Source organism: Peromyscus maniculatus, chromosome 22 (genome assembly GCF_049852395.1).
Source record: "Peromyscus maniculatus bairdii isolate BWxNUB_F1_BW_parent chromosome 22, HU_Pman_BW_mat_3.1, whole genome shotgun sequence".
In the NCBI taxonomy this organism is placed as follows: Eukaryota; Metazoa; Chordata; class Mammalia; order Rodentia; family Cricetidae; genus Peromyscus; species Peromyscus maniculatus.
The window spans coordinates 59372441-59385901 of NC_134873.1; the positions used below are offsets into that span (position 1 = coordinate 59372441).

Here is a 13461-nt window from a genome sequence, read left to right on the forward strand (position 1 = left end):
TTTTAGCCTGTAAGTTCACATTAATTTAAACTTTCCTATAATTTTCTATACATTGAGTAATAAAAAAATTATAATAAAAATAGTCAAGTGTTTGAGAGTCAGATACTCTGAGTTTTAGTTACTGTGGCCTTTGATCCAAAGGTGACCTTAAATATTGTAATTATTCTAACTGTACTGAATTGTTCCAGGTTTTATCATTTTCATAAAAATAAAGAAAAATTACAAACTAAAAAAAAAACTTAACTAAAATGCTTTTAAAAACACAAAATCTAGAATGCATTAATTACCTTACTTTTCCTCAGATTTAGAAGGTTTCATGTTTAAGTTTTATGCTTGTGTATATGAGTATATGTATATAAAAATAGGTTTCTATCTGTATCAATTCCCCAGGTGTTGACAGGGTTATTTGGCAACTCACTTAGCCTGTGGTGGGAGGCAGGGCCCTGTGGGAGGCTAGAAGCCAGCCTTGTCACTGTGACAAGACAGGAAGGCAGAGAAGCCCTTGTCACAGGCAGAGATGGCTGCATGCAGCCTGATGTCTGAGTCACAGTGCTTGGCAGCCACATTTCCTATCGGAAAATGGCATGAGGATGTGTTTCTTGGGTTATGATTATGACGCCCACAGCTTGCCATTTGACTTCATTATTAGATTCTAGTTTGAAAATAATTATTAAAAAAATCTTTTTTATAAATTATAATAAAATCAAAGGACATTAATTCTTTATTAAGTGCCTTCCTCAGATTTCAGTGAGCTGGGAGAGTGAAGTTTTGCTTTCTTTACTTCTCCTGTGAGTCAGCAGGAAATTTAATTGCAAATTGAAATTAGACATGTAAATCATACGCCTCCACTCTTCCTTTGCTACTTTCTATAATACCATGGGCAAACAGGCTACATATTTTGTAGGCTTAGTACAAACTGAAAACATGGGGGCCCTGCCCCAAATGAAGAATCTGAAACTAGGGCCCGGAGAACACTGGCCTCGGCATGGGGTCCTCCCATCTCAGGGTCCTGGGTGGTTATACAGGTTAAAGCAGTCTAAGTTAGCAGTATTCAGTCTGTACTTAATTGGTCTTGAAGCATTCTTCTGTAAGCTTTATTATATTCAGAAATTTACACACAAGGATAAGTTGAAATCATTTTTGCCACATTGCCTACACTTAATGGCATGACCTGTGGGGAACCAGAGAACTGCCTGTGGTCTGCCCTGCTGGTGGGGTTTAATGCCAGTAACAAATTGGGCTTGGTGACAGACCAATCACCCTAGGAACCACAAGATGGATGGCCAGCCAAATGAGGTAACTCCAGTCCGTATTCTATTTCTCCTTAAGTTCTCTTTAATTCCAACAAGGTTATAGGCTTGAAGATGATTCAAAATGACTTTAAGGAAAGCTATTTGCCTTGAGACCTAAGGGCAGGCACACAGTGTTTCACTCAATATTAAAAATATCCTTTCCCATTAAAAAGTATATTGAGTACATAACATAAATCAAATATTAACCTTGGCATGCCTATTCTTCAAAACCTGAACACTAACCACTGAGGAAAGGCATTTCATGAACCTCTACCAGAGAAACCCATCACATTAAGTTCAGTGTTTCTGTGTTGATTAGATTGTTACTTAAAATCATCCTTTCTTCTTTTGTTCTGTACTTTTAAAAACATTATTTATGTTGATCTGGAACAGCTGTTCTGGTGGGAACTTGTTTAATATACTTCTATTCCCTGTGCCTCAGTTAGTACTCTTATCTGTAAAATATGCTAATAAGAGAAATCATTCGTCTACAAATGAGCTTAGTGTATTTTTATCACTTAAAGCAACATCTGCTGTATGGTGAGTTCTCATGATAATAACTATTATCAATATTATGTTGTCATTATTTCCTTCTGGATAAATTTGAAAACTTGGAGAATATATCTTCTTGCTCAGTGCTTTGAACAATAACAATTTGCCAAGTATTTGTTGAAAGGTTACATTTTTTTGTTTTTGTTTTTTGAGACAGTGTCTCTATGTCACTCTGGCTGTCCTGGAACTTACTATGTAGACCAGGCTGGCCTTGAACTCACAGAGATCTGCCCACCTCTGTCTCCTGAGTTCTGGGATTAAAGGTGTGGGACACTATGCCTGGCTAAAAGATTGTTGCTTTTTTTTTTTTAGATTTTATGGGAATTTTATTTAGGTAGATGAATGATTAACTTAAGACAAATGATTAATGGAAAGCCACCCCATAAACTTTAAATGCTTAAATGCTTCTAGTCACAAAGATACGATATTAGCTATGTCCCTTTTTTTAATGTTTAAAAGTATGGGATGTAGTAAATCTTATTGCTAGAGAACTTGGGTGATTCAATAAGCTGATAACTATTTGGACAGTTTTCTTTTCTCTCAATTTCTTTGAGAATGAACTTAATAAGTATGTATGTACTGCCTAAGAAAACAAAATGACCCAAGACCAGTAGTTAGTAATTTCTAGGTGCAAAGAGGCTAGTCAGCTTAGGTACTACAGGAGCTCAAGTTTTCATGTTTAATTTTGAAACAAGTAGGTAAACAGGCATTTATTGGCAAGAAGAGCTGACATTTGGGGATTGAAACAGATTCCTCAAGGGATGTCTCCTCATTACAGCGCCCTTATTCTATTATAAGTTTCACTGTTTACAGATTCCTTATCTCCCATTCTATTCCTGGCTAAATGCCATTGATGTGGGAAAGTAGATCAAAAAAGTTTAAACCATCTACAAAAATATGTAGAACTCCTGAGTTGTGATATTGATTGTACCCATTTATGACAGATCAGGATAAATACCTCTGATGTAAATATTTTTTCAATGGGAAAAGCCAACAGTTTAAAGATATTTTTACCTTTCAAGTGCATAGTTATATTCACAACACAGTAAAATAATCACAAGTTAAACAAATATATTGCTCAAAGAATGTTTCAAAAATAGCTCTCCTCAAATCTATTCTAGCTCAACTTACAACTTAGAAATACACACACAAAAAATAAGCCAATTATAAATAAAAGTAAAAATTTGGACTGTGATTTTATTTTAAGGTTAAAAAAGATAATCATTTCCAAGAATTGCTTATCACATAATAGGGTAGCTAGAAGGTATAAATTAAGTACTAAAGAGTTAATGAGCTTCTATGCAAATTAAAATATATTTGTTGTTCATTTATTTGAAAAAAAGGTTATATTGATCTACATTAGTGTTTATTTACATTCATCTTATACAACACCTATACAGAGTCAACCTGTCTCAAATTTTAGGAATTAAAATGCATATAGTTTCTAAGCATATAAATATTAATTAATGTAAAAACTGACATTTCATAAACAGGGTTATCATCCATCATAGTGCAAAGATTATTGGATTAAATAAGTTTTCTTGCATAAAAAACTATTGGAATAGTTAAAGAATTTACTTTTCATAAGGATATATAGAGTAGCATCTACTCCATGTCATTCCAGAATAGTGGTTTGATTTTTGTTTTGTTTTCCATACTTCAAAGTTCTCATATCTTATGCTGACTACTATTAAGGATAAAGCTGATCTCATAAAATTTAAGAAATCTTTGGCATTTGGGGGATTTTTTGAATATACTTTTTCCAGAAGTAAAAAGCATTCTGGTGAAAAATAGGGTTAAGCGTCTTTTTTTTTTTTCTTTTTTAAAAATCATTTTCTTACTAATTCTTTTTCATTTATTTTACATACCAACCACAGTTTTCCCTCCTTCCTCTCCTCCTGTTCCCTTCCCCACCTCAACCTACCCAGCCTCCCATCCACTCCTCTTCCATTCAGAAAGAGGCAGGCCTCCCATGGAGTCAACAAAGCTTGGCATATCACCTGGAAGCAGAGCCAAGCTCCTTCTTGTCTTGAGTTTTCCTTTGTCCTTTGCTTTCTTTTAGGGGGAGAACAGTTGGCACCTGGGAACCCGTGTCTCTGTTTTAAGTGTCAATCAGAGGCCTATTTGCTGAGAAAGCACACTTTAAGGAATGTGACCAGAAATCTGTTCTTTGAAGTTGTTTCTTTCTGTTCCAGTCTTCCATGACTGCTTCGATTTAACGGCTATGGGAAAGCTTCCCTCCCCACCCAAGAATTAGAAAGAGAGCAGAAAATGTTTCTAATCATGACACAATGACTGCTAAATCCTTCTTTACTTGGACTTAAACAATCTGTGTATCATGATCTATCTGCATAAAGACCACATAGGATATACATGGTGTCACATATAATATATAATATATACATAAATATATATTATGCAAAGTTGGAGTCGTGAGAGCACTTAATATGTTAATAAAAATTTTCTGTGACATTTGAAGTCATATACTACTTTTGAATATTTTCTGTTCCACAAAGCTTCCAAATATGACTATTATTTCTGGTTAGGAACCAAATATTCTCTTAAAAGACATTCATGGGCTAGAGAGGTGGCTCTGTAAGTGAGGAGCATGCACTGCTCTCAGAGAGGACCTGTTGATTCCTAGCATCCTGGAACACCAACTCCATTGCATCTGACACCTGCTTCTGGAGTGTCTGGGCACCTGCACTTATAAGCTCACAAATCTACACACAGACACACATAATTGAAAATAAAATAAAATTTAAAAGACATAATACTTATTCTAGTTATTTTGAAAGCCAAAATAAAAGAGCAATTTAATATGCCAGTAGATTTCAGATGTTCATGGATATATTATCTATGTAGGCTAAATCAGGCTAAATAATAATGAGGTTGATTTTAATTTTATTTTAGTAGGACATTTACTTTATCTAGTTTTCACAGCCTTTAGACTAAAAAGTAAAGGAAAAACTCATCACATGAAATTAGAAAGTGGACATGATGAGCAAAAGCAAGAAATTAGAGTCACTAGCACCTCACCAACAAAAAGACAGAATTCCAGAAACTCTGGGAAAGTTCTCTCTCTCTCTCTCTCTCTCTCTCTCTCTCTCTCTCTCTCTCTCTCTCTCTCTCTCTCTTTCTCTCTCTCCTCTCTTCCTACCCCTACCTCCCTCTCCCTATTTCTCCCTTCCTCACTCACTCTCTATCTCTGCATTTATATCTCACTGTCTCTGTGTGCCTGTCTCTCCCTCCATCCTTCCAATATCTCCATTACTGTGGTAGAGGCCAAGGTTCTACTACTAGGCACCTGTTCTACCATTCAGCTATTATATACCCTCAGTGTAATATTATTTCTTACACCTATTGGCTGAAATGTTTTACTTAGTATATTATATTGTTTAACGAAGTGTCAAAGTACTCTTTGGAATATAAAATTTCTGGGTTGACTTAATAAAGTTTCTGACATAAGATGATTAGGTTTACATATACAAGATCTATTTAAATAAGTCAAAATTTATCACCTCTGGAGTTAGGGTCAGAACTCATATGTATGGTTATTAACATTTTTTTTTGGTTTTTTGAAACAGGGTTTCTCTGTGTAGTTTTGGTGCCTGTCCTGGATCTTGCTCTGTAGACTAGGCTGGCCTTGAACTCACAGAGTTCCGCATGGCTCTGCCTCCCAAGTGCTGGGATTAAAGGCGTGCGCCACTACTGCCCTGCTCTATTAACAATTTTTAAAAAGTAATTTTATGTTATTGTATCATGGTCTAGGTTCTCTACTGGTCTGCCTATTTCTATACTATTTATATAATGAATAAGTCTACATTCTAAGAATGTTTCAGTAATTATATCAAGTCATTTTCTTTTCATTTAATGAAAATTTTTATAATGCATGAAATGCAGAGTAGAAATTTGTTACTTGTAGGTGTTAGTTAGGATTCAGGTTTTTTTTTCACATAAATAAACTATTCTACCCCTTTTTTATTTTATGACATGTAAAATGATTAAGAATTCTTTATATTCTGTAGCTGTGAATGAGAAATTTCCTGATTCCAGATTCATGAACAAATTTCACTAGCTCCTTACATTATTTTCATGTAAATTTAAAACATGTTTGTAATTCTTATATTACATATAGCTCTTCTTTCTTACTTTTGCTCTTTTCTTTCCTTCTCTTCCTTCTTTCCTTTCTTTCTATTTTTTTCAAAAGTCTCACATAAACCAGACAGACCTTAAACTTGCTGTGTAGCTAGAACAACTTTGGATCCCTAGTCCTCCTGCCTCCACTTCTGAAAAAGCAAGATTACGGGCATGTGTAAATGGGCATCTGGCTATACTGTGCATTTCTAAAGCAAGCTTATTATACATACATATGCAGTCAACAGACATTGAAGTTCCATTGGCTGCAATAGTTCTAAGCAATGAAAATTTGTATTTAAGTCAAAGATCTGTTAATTGTGATAAGAAGTGACATTAAGGAAATAATTAACAAAGGAGTAAAACTGTGGTCAATAAAATCATAATTCGAGTATTTTAGCATTTATTATTTTTTGAAAATTATTTTCTCAATATATTTCATAGCCATCTTGCTCTTTGTTTTCATTGAAAAGAAGCAAAGAAAATAAATCAATTCTGGTACTCTCCCTTTCTATTGAAGTAACATTTTCCATTCAACTGACATGAGAGTGATGTAGTGAAGAGATTGCAATCCCCAGAGCCATTCTATAGCCACAGTGAAAATACTTTAGTCATACAGCTCAGAGAATTAGCATTTGTGGAACTCTGGCAGTCCAGATGTCCCCTTTGAAGATAGTGTAAAATGGTGTACCAAGTTTTGAAGCCAGCTGATTGGTTCAAGAGTGGACATTCCACACCAAGTCTAACCTCTTGTTAATAGGTCAAGGATATACTGATTTGAAAGCTCAGTCCAATGAGACATTTTGAAGTAACAAGCCCACTAAAATCTCCCAGGAGATTTGAGATCCACTGCATGCAGAGTAAACAGAGAAAGAGCAACAATGTGAAAAATAAAGACATTCAGCACAGACCGAGCCATGAATGGAAACACTCACAAGGTAAAGGGCACCATGAGTTCAGCAAAGACAAGGAAAAGCCACAGCAGAGGAAAAACAAGGGAATCAGCAAAAAGGAGAGGAATGACCAAGATACCAGAGGGGCAAAAAGAGCAGACAGCTTGTGATCATAATCACAAACCCTTGAGTTGGAATCTTGGGATGGCAGCAGTCCCTCACAGTTAAAGCAACAGAGATCTGCACTATCCTCCAGTGCTTGAACCCCATTTAATATCCCCAAAACTGTCTGTCATGACTAAAATTAACTCATACTGTACTGATTCTTAGTGTATCCTAATAACAAACCTTTACCACTAAGACTGTCCAAATGTATCTAGTTCTCAAATATGGAACAAATTTAATACACTATAAACTTTGAAGAACGGTATTAGTTTTCTCGAGTACTAACTATTAGTGATCTTTATGAAGTATCTTTGTGACTAGATAAGAAGGGATAGCATGGTGAGTTCTTACTAAATGCTCAAGTATATATTCTGGTTAATGGTCAGGATACCTTACTGTGTTTAGTAATGTTATCATTTGGCATAATAAAATTTTTATTTGCATACAGTGGTATTATTCCATCTAAAAAATATTTGAGTCCACATGATTTGTGATTTAGTGGGAACATAGTTTAATTATTCTGTAATGAAAAATGTTCTGAAATTTAGGGAAACTAACAGAAAATGAAGATACTAGACATTTTTGGAAATATGCAATATGCTTATGTATACTTGCATACATAAATAATCAAATAGAAAACATCTTCCTATGAAAAAACTTTTAAAAATTATCAAAAAAAATTCTCAAAAATTTCAAAAAACTTTTATTTCATGTCTTAAACCATGGTACCCAAATGTGATATATGTATCCAGGCTCATTTAAATACAAGCTAAGCTATGATACCTACACTCCACTTGTCTTACCAGGAGTTAACTGGACAACCTTTTATGTTATGAATCTGCTTTAACAGGTGGCAGATGGACACTTCCTGTTTAGTGATTTTATGTTAATTGAACTCTATGATCATGATATTTATTTTCATATTTTTAGATGAGTAAGTGATAAGGTATAAGTCATTAATAACTTTATATGAATAAAACTGGTAATGCTAATTTTTAAAGGAGTGATTTCATGGACATATTGTATCACTTTTAGGTATTACTATTTCCTTGATATCAGATGCTCTTTTAAATATTTTGAGCTCTTATTAGTGTTTTTTATCCCATAGAAATTAGCTGCTTATGGAATTGAATCATTACAAGTACGAAAGTGAAAAGATCAACTGTACAGAAAAATAAATAAACAAAGTGAAAAGATCAACTGTACAGAAAAAGGAAATAAACAGCTAATGAAACTCTAACCATACATCTCTCAACGGGAGACATAAAAGCAAAAGGAAAGAAATGCATCTCTCCACCAGCAAGTAGTGGCTAATCATATTTCTCTTTCATTTTTCTGGATCCATGACAAAAAATGTCACATCCCCCCAGAAAGAGGGGTATGGAGGAAAGAAAGTCAGAAAAAAGAAAGGAAAACAAGTGGAAAGAAGAAAATTCAAAAAAGAACAAAAGCGCAAAGCAAGTATATCCAGATGTTTGTCCTTTCAACACAGAAAACTACCCTGAAGGCAAGCTGCAGTCATTCACTGAGTGACATTTGGTTAGAGAAAAGAAAGCTTCCATCTTAGAGAAAAATAAAAACAGAAATATCAAAGTCAGAATGATTTTGTCAGAAACTGCTTAGGTTTTCCTGACAATGTTGGCCTAGACTAATGATTACAAAGCCATACTCAATAATAAAAGACCACTTGAGCATATTCAGCACTAATCAGGAACTCCACCTTCATCAGGGTTTGGAAAGAGTTCTACCTGCACAAATAATGATTGTTTCTGACATTTTGGAGCAAGGTAGATTTCTCTATTGGCATCTAAGCAGTGGGAGACTGTTCATGTTAGATCCAAGTCTGCAGTCCCTCACCTCCCGTGGCCAATCTATGCAGTCGTGAAAACACTCAGGAAAAGCTATGTTCTTCCTTCTACTGCTCCCCAGTTTAAATGTGAAGATGATCCAAACAGGCTTCCTTCAAGTTCCATTCCAGCTCTGAGAGCTGTCTAGACCAGCGGCTGTATTCAAAACCTTCTGTCTATCTTAGCTGCTTGTTTTCTGTTAGAGACCTATAATTTTCCTCTATGTTTTATATTCCATTACTCTTAACGTTTTGCTGAAAACGATGATTTATGAAACTGTTTCTTATCTTTCCTTTGTACATACATTCAGTTAATAACAATAACAAAATTAATTTTTTGTATGTGTGTTTGCATCTGTTATTTCTTCAATGTCATCTAACCCAGGTGGCAGACGACACAGGCCACTCAGAGATAATTACTGATAAACTCTACAAAACAAACTCCAATGTTGGGAGATCAAGCAGAAAGCTGCCTTCTCAAGTTTTCTGCTCTTCAGGGACCATGCAGCTCTGAGCTGCACGCTGGCTCCAGTCTAATCTGCACCATCCCCCAGAATGCACGCCTATCTTTTTAAGTGGCATTGCCAAGAGACAGCTTGATCACAGCAATCTAAAATGGCTTAAGTGCCACAGGTTGACATTTTGCATTCTTTTATTGCTTTCCATTTTTATCTACATAGAAAAATTGGTGATAGCTAATATCCAGTTGATCTTTTCATTCTGGTAATAAAATGATAATACAAAGATCTTATTATCCACCCTAGGCATCCATCAAAGTCCATTTTCCAATAACAATACTGCTTAGAATGTTGCTTATCTTTTTCCAAGTCAAAAGTGAGGTTAAGTAGTTGGCTTTAGATTCCTGTCTGTCTCTAGGACTGGGGCTTTGTGCTGTAAAAGACTTTGAACTTTACCCCTTGACATTTTGTCCACATTAATAGCTTCTGCAATTTTGTTGTTTAGGCATCTTAGATGAATCACTTGGTACGATAAGCCAAAAGCAGTTGAAAGTTGTGCTTACTGAAGTAATTGTCCTAGCCCCAACGAGGTTTTCTTCTCTTACAGAAGTAAGAAGAAAGGAAAGAGAAGAAAGCCACATTATAGGTACAGAAAGAAACTGAGAGAGCAGTGGGAAGGAGGAACGAGCAGGGGAGGAGGGAGAGAAGCCAGCACACAATCAGAAAGGCAAAGAAAACAAGCAAAGCAGAGAGCACGATTTAGTGAAATCCATTTCTCGGGCTGGGAGAAGTCCAGTGAGGCAAGTGTTCTCAGGCCAAGCATGAGAACATGAGCTTCCTCTCATAGGCAGTGTTTACCGGCTGTGCTCTGGGACATGGGGGAGGAGGAGGTCATTAACTAGTGCGTCTACCCAACTGCTGAGCTCCATCTCACAAAAGATGGTGGAAAACTTCAGAGAAAGAGACCTAGCATTAACCTCTAGCACTTGAAAGGGTCTGAACACCCTCTCTCCTCTTCTCTCCACCCTGACACTCCCTCCCTCCCTCCCTCCCTCCCTCCCTCCCTCCCTCCCTCCCTCCCTCCCTCTCTCTCTCTCTCTCTCTCTCTCTCACACACACACACACACACACACACACACACACACCACACACACACACACACACACACACACACACACACGCACAATCTATTGCTGGAATGGATTTATGTCTTCCTATAGGCAAGAACATTCTGTAATATGCCACTACTATGAAAAAACAAAAACTATTGAGAATAACAAGCAAAAAAAGAAACAACAACAAAATTAAATCATTACTATTTCCACTACAAAATGAAAGTAGTTACTTCAATGACCATTAGGACCCAACCATGGGTCATGAATGCAAATCTGGCTTCCAAATTTTCAATATCTTTCAACCTCCAAAGATTATAGCTCTAAATGCTTCTAAGGATGCGTAGAAAAAAATTAACTAACCAATACACCACTACAAAGGCAATATTTTTTTCAGAAAAAATAAATATCATCTAATCAGTTCATACATACTGTTTGGAATCACTGTGTATCCAATTTGAAATCAGACCTCTCTTGTTAACTCAAGAGTTTCAAAGAGATTCTAGCTATATGGTTTTGCAATGGAAAGAATACAGACTAAGAGCAAAACGTTGTACAGACCCTACAAACAGAACATTTGAGAAATTTCTACATGGAATAGAAAGTTCCTTTTGCAATTTCTTATAGTCTTAAAAAACGTAAGTCATTTAATATTACAGAACAGCCAAGAGACAGCCAAATACATTTTTGTAATATTATTTCATAGCCAATTATTTAGGCTCAGCTAAAAAACACTTTTTTGACAATATTTATTATTATTTAGTTCATATTAGTATAGTTTTATGATGATTTCTGTCAAGTAGCCTATAGTTTTTTCAATTAATTCAAATATTCTTCATCTTTATGGTAAATGGATGTGAATTCTCAGTCCTTTCCCAACTAACTGTACTGAATTATCTTTATTTACCCAGAAATTATCTGCACTAATGTGGTGGTTGGTTTGGGGTTTTCTGTTTGTTTGTTTTGGCCATTGCATTACAAAATTATTGAGTCAAGGTGTGATGGTTTGAACTGGAAATGCCCCTTCCCCAGTCTCAGGTATTTGAAACCTTGGTTCCCATTTAGTGGCAATATTTGGGGAGACAATGGGCAGATGCAGTCTTGGTGGAGCAAGGATGTCACTGCTTGGGTTTGGAGAGTTTAAAGGCTCAGATCACTTCCACTGTGCCATCAAGATATAAGCTCTCAGATTCCTGCTCCTTTAATCACATTTGCAGCCCGCTCTCCTGCCTCCCTATCACCTACCTGCCTGTCACCTGCCTCCATGTCACCTGCCTCCATGTCATCATGACAGGCTCTTAGTCCTTTGCAGTCACAAGCCCAATAAACTTTACTTTCTATCAGTTGCTTCTGGTCATGGTGCTTATTCCAACAGAGAAGTGACTAACACCCAAGATTCGCTTTTCTCAGAGCAGGAAATAAGAAAGTATCATCTCCCTTCCCCTTGTGACCCTGAGCAGAGGACAGTGGAGATCCATGTGTTCATGTTTCAGCCCACAGGTTTTCAAACCGACCATAATCTAATTCTAAGTTGCAGAGAGCTAACATATTTTCATGCTGATATTGGCAGAGGTATGGCAGTAAACTGAGATTGGTCTGTGACACTTTTTCTTTACCATTCAAAAGATCAAAATATTAAAATTCAAAGTCAATGTGCAGAAATAAATCTCAGATGGCTTCTGCTCAATATGAACAATTTAGAGTATAATTTTTCAATTTATGGAAATCTTTTTTGTTATAGTCCATCTAGTGCCTGTGATAAAATATATCAATTTAAGTACTTCATATAATATTTCAAGACAGTGATGCCATGCGAGTGTGACATAGTAAATGTGTATGACTGTCAAAGTGTCAGACAAGCTAGGGCTCATGAAAGTTGCACACAATTAATTAGTCTTTGTAGTTAGACTGAGATACAAATATTTCCAATTAATTTTTGCTTGAGTGACAAGTGTGCTTTGGGTGAAAACAGGTGAATGTTATTTGAAACATAAATTCCTAACTAGCCTCAAATTTGACTCATCTTCTTGAAATTCACTACATCTGTCCCTGGCTCCCCAAACAAAACAAAGGCAAAAGAAAATGAGAACATTACCTTGTGACTGAATGTTTCTTCCAGGGCCTACTGTCAAGCTAAGGCATTTGCAGTCCTGTCTGGGGTGTGTACTGAAAGCTTGAGATCCACTCATTTAATTCAAGTGTGCAAGTGTAACTTACACTACTTTAAAAAGGAAAAAAGCACTAACCAGTGAAAATCGTTGTCTTCAAAGTTATTATTATATGAAGTATGCGAAGAATGGGGAAAAACTGTCTGTAGTATCATATTACTAGAGCCTCATAGCAGACAAAGCAGACTTGAGTCTAAGAAGACTTATTTATGTTCAGTATATGTTCTAAGCAATTGTAGCTAAACAACAGAGAATTGTATTTGACTTAGCTTTTTCCATTAATTGTCAGACTGTATATTTTCATTTTATAATTAAAAAATTAATGTTTTATTTTGTGCTTAATACAAATTAAATAAAAAAAATACATAAAGGGGAGGTGTAAAAATAGACATTTTTCCCCACATGAATTTTCTACAACTCAGCAGGAATCAGTAGACTCTACCATTATATTAAGGTACAAAGCTACCTTTGAAGAGAGAGAGTACTCTGTGGGCTGCCAATGTGCTTCTGTCTGCACTTCTGGGCACCGGGGCATCAGATCTATAAAATCAGACCTATAAAATCTATAAAATTCCTTTTCAGGAAGGTATCTAGGAGAACAGCTGGAGAGGAGCTGATGCAGACTTGAAATTGCATTTGTGTTAAAGCTCAGAGAGAAAATTTTTAGGAATTATTTTGATCATTTTTAAGTGCTTGCCATAGCTGGCTGTAGATTATAATTCAATGTTGATTCTGTGATTTATCAGACTCACCTTTTTTTCTTGCTTAAAAATATTACCACACGTGAGGACAAGTATCAGTTGCTTGTGTTCAAACCCAAGCATATGCAATAATATGT

General features: G+C 35.8%; 1 protein-coding gene across 32 annotated transcripts in view; it reads right to left on the reverse strand.

Annotated features, from left to right (window-relative positions):
• The window catches only part of Nrxn1 (neurexin 1), a 1071743-nt gene that overhangs the window by 583784 nt on the left and 474498 nt on the right, over window positions 1–13461 (reverse strand). The window lies entirely within an intron of this gene.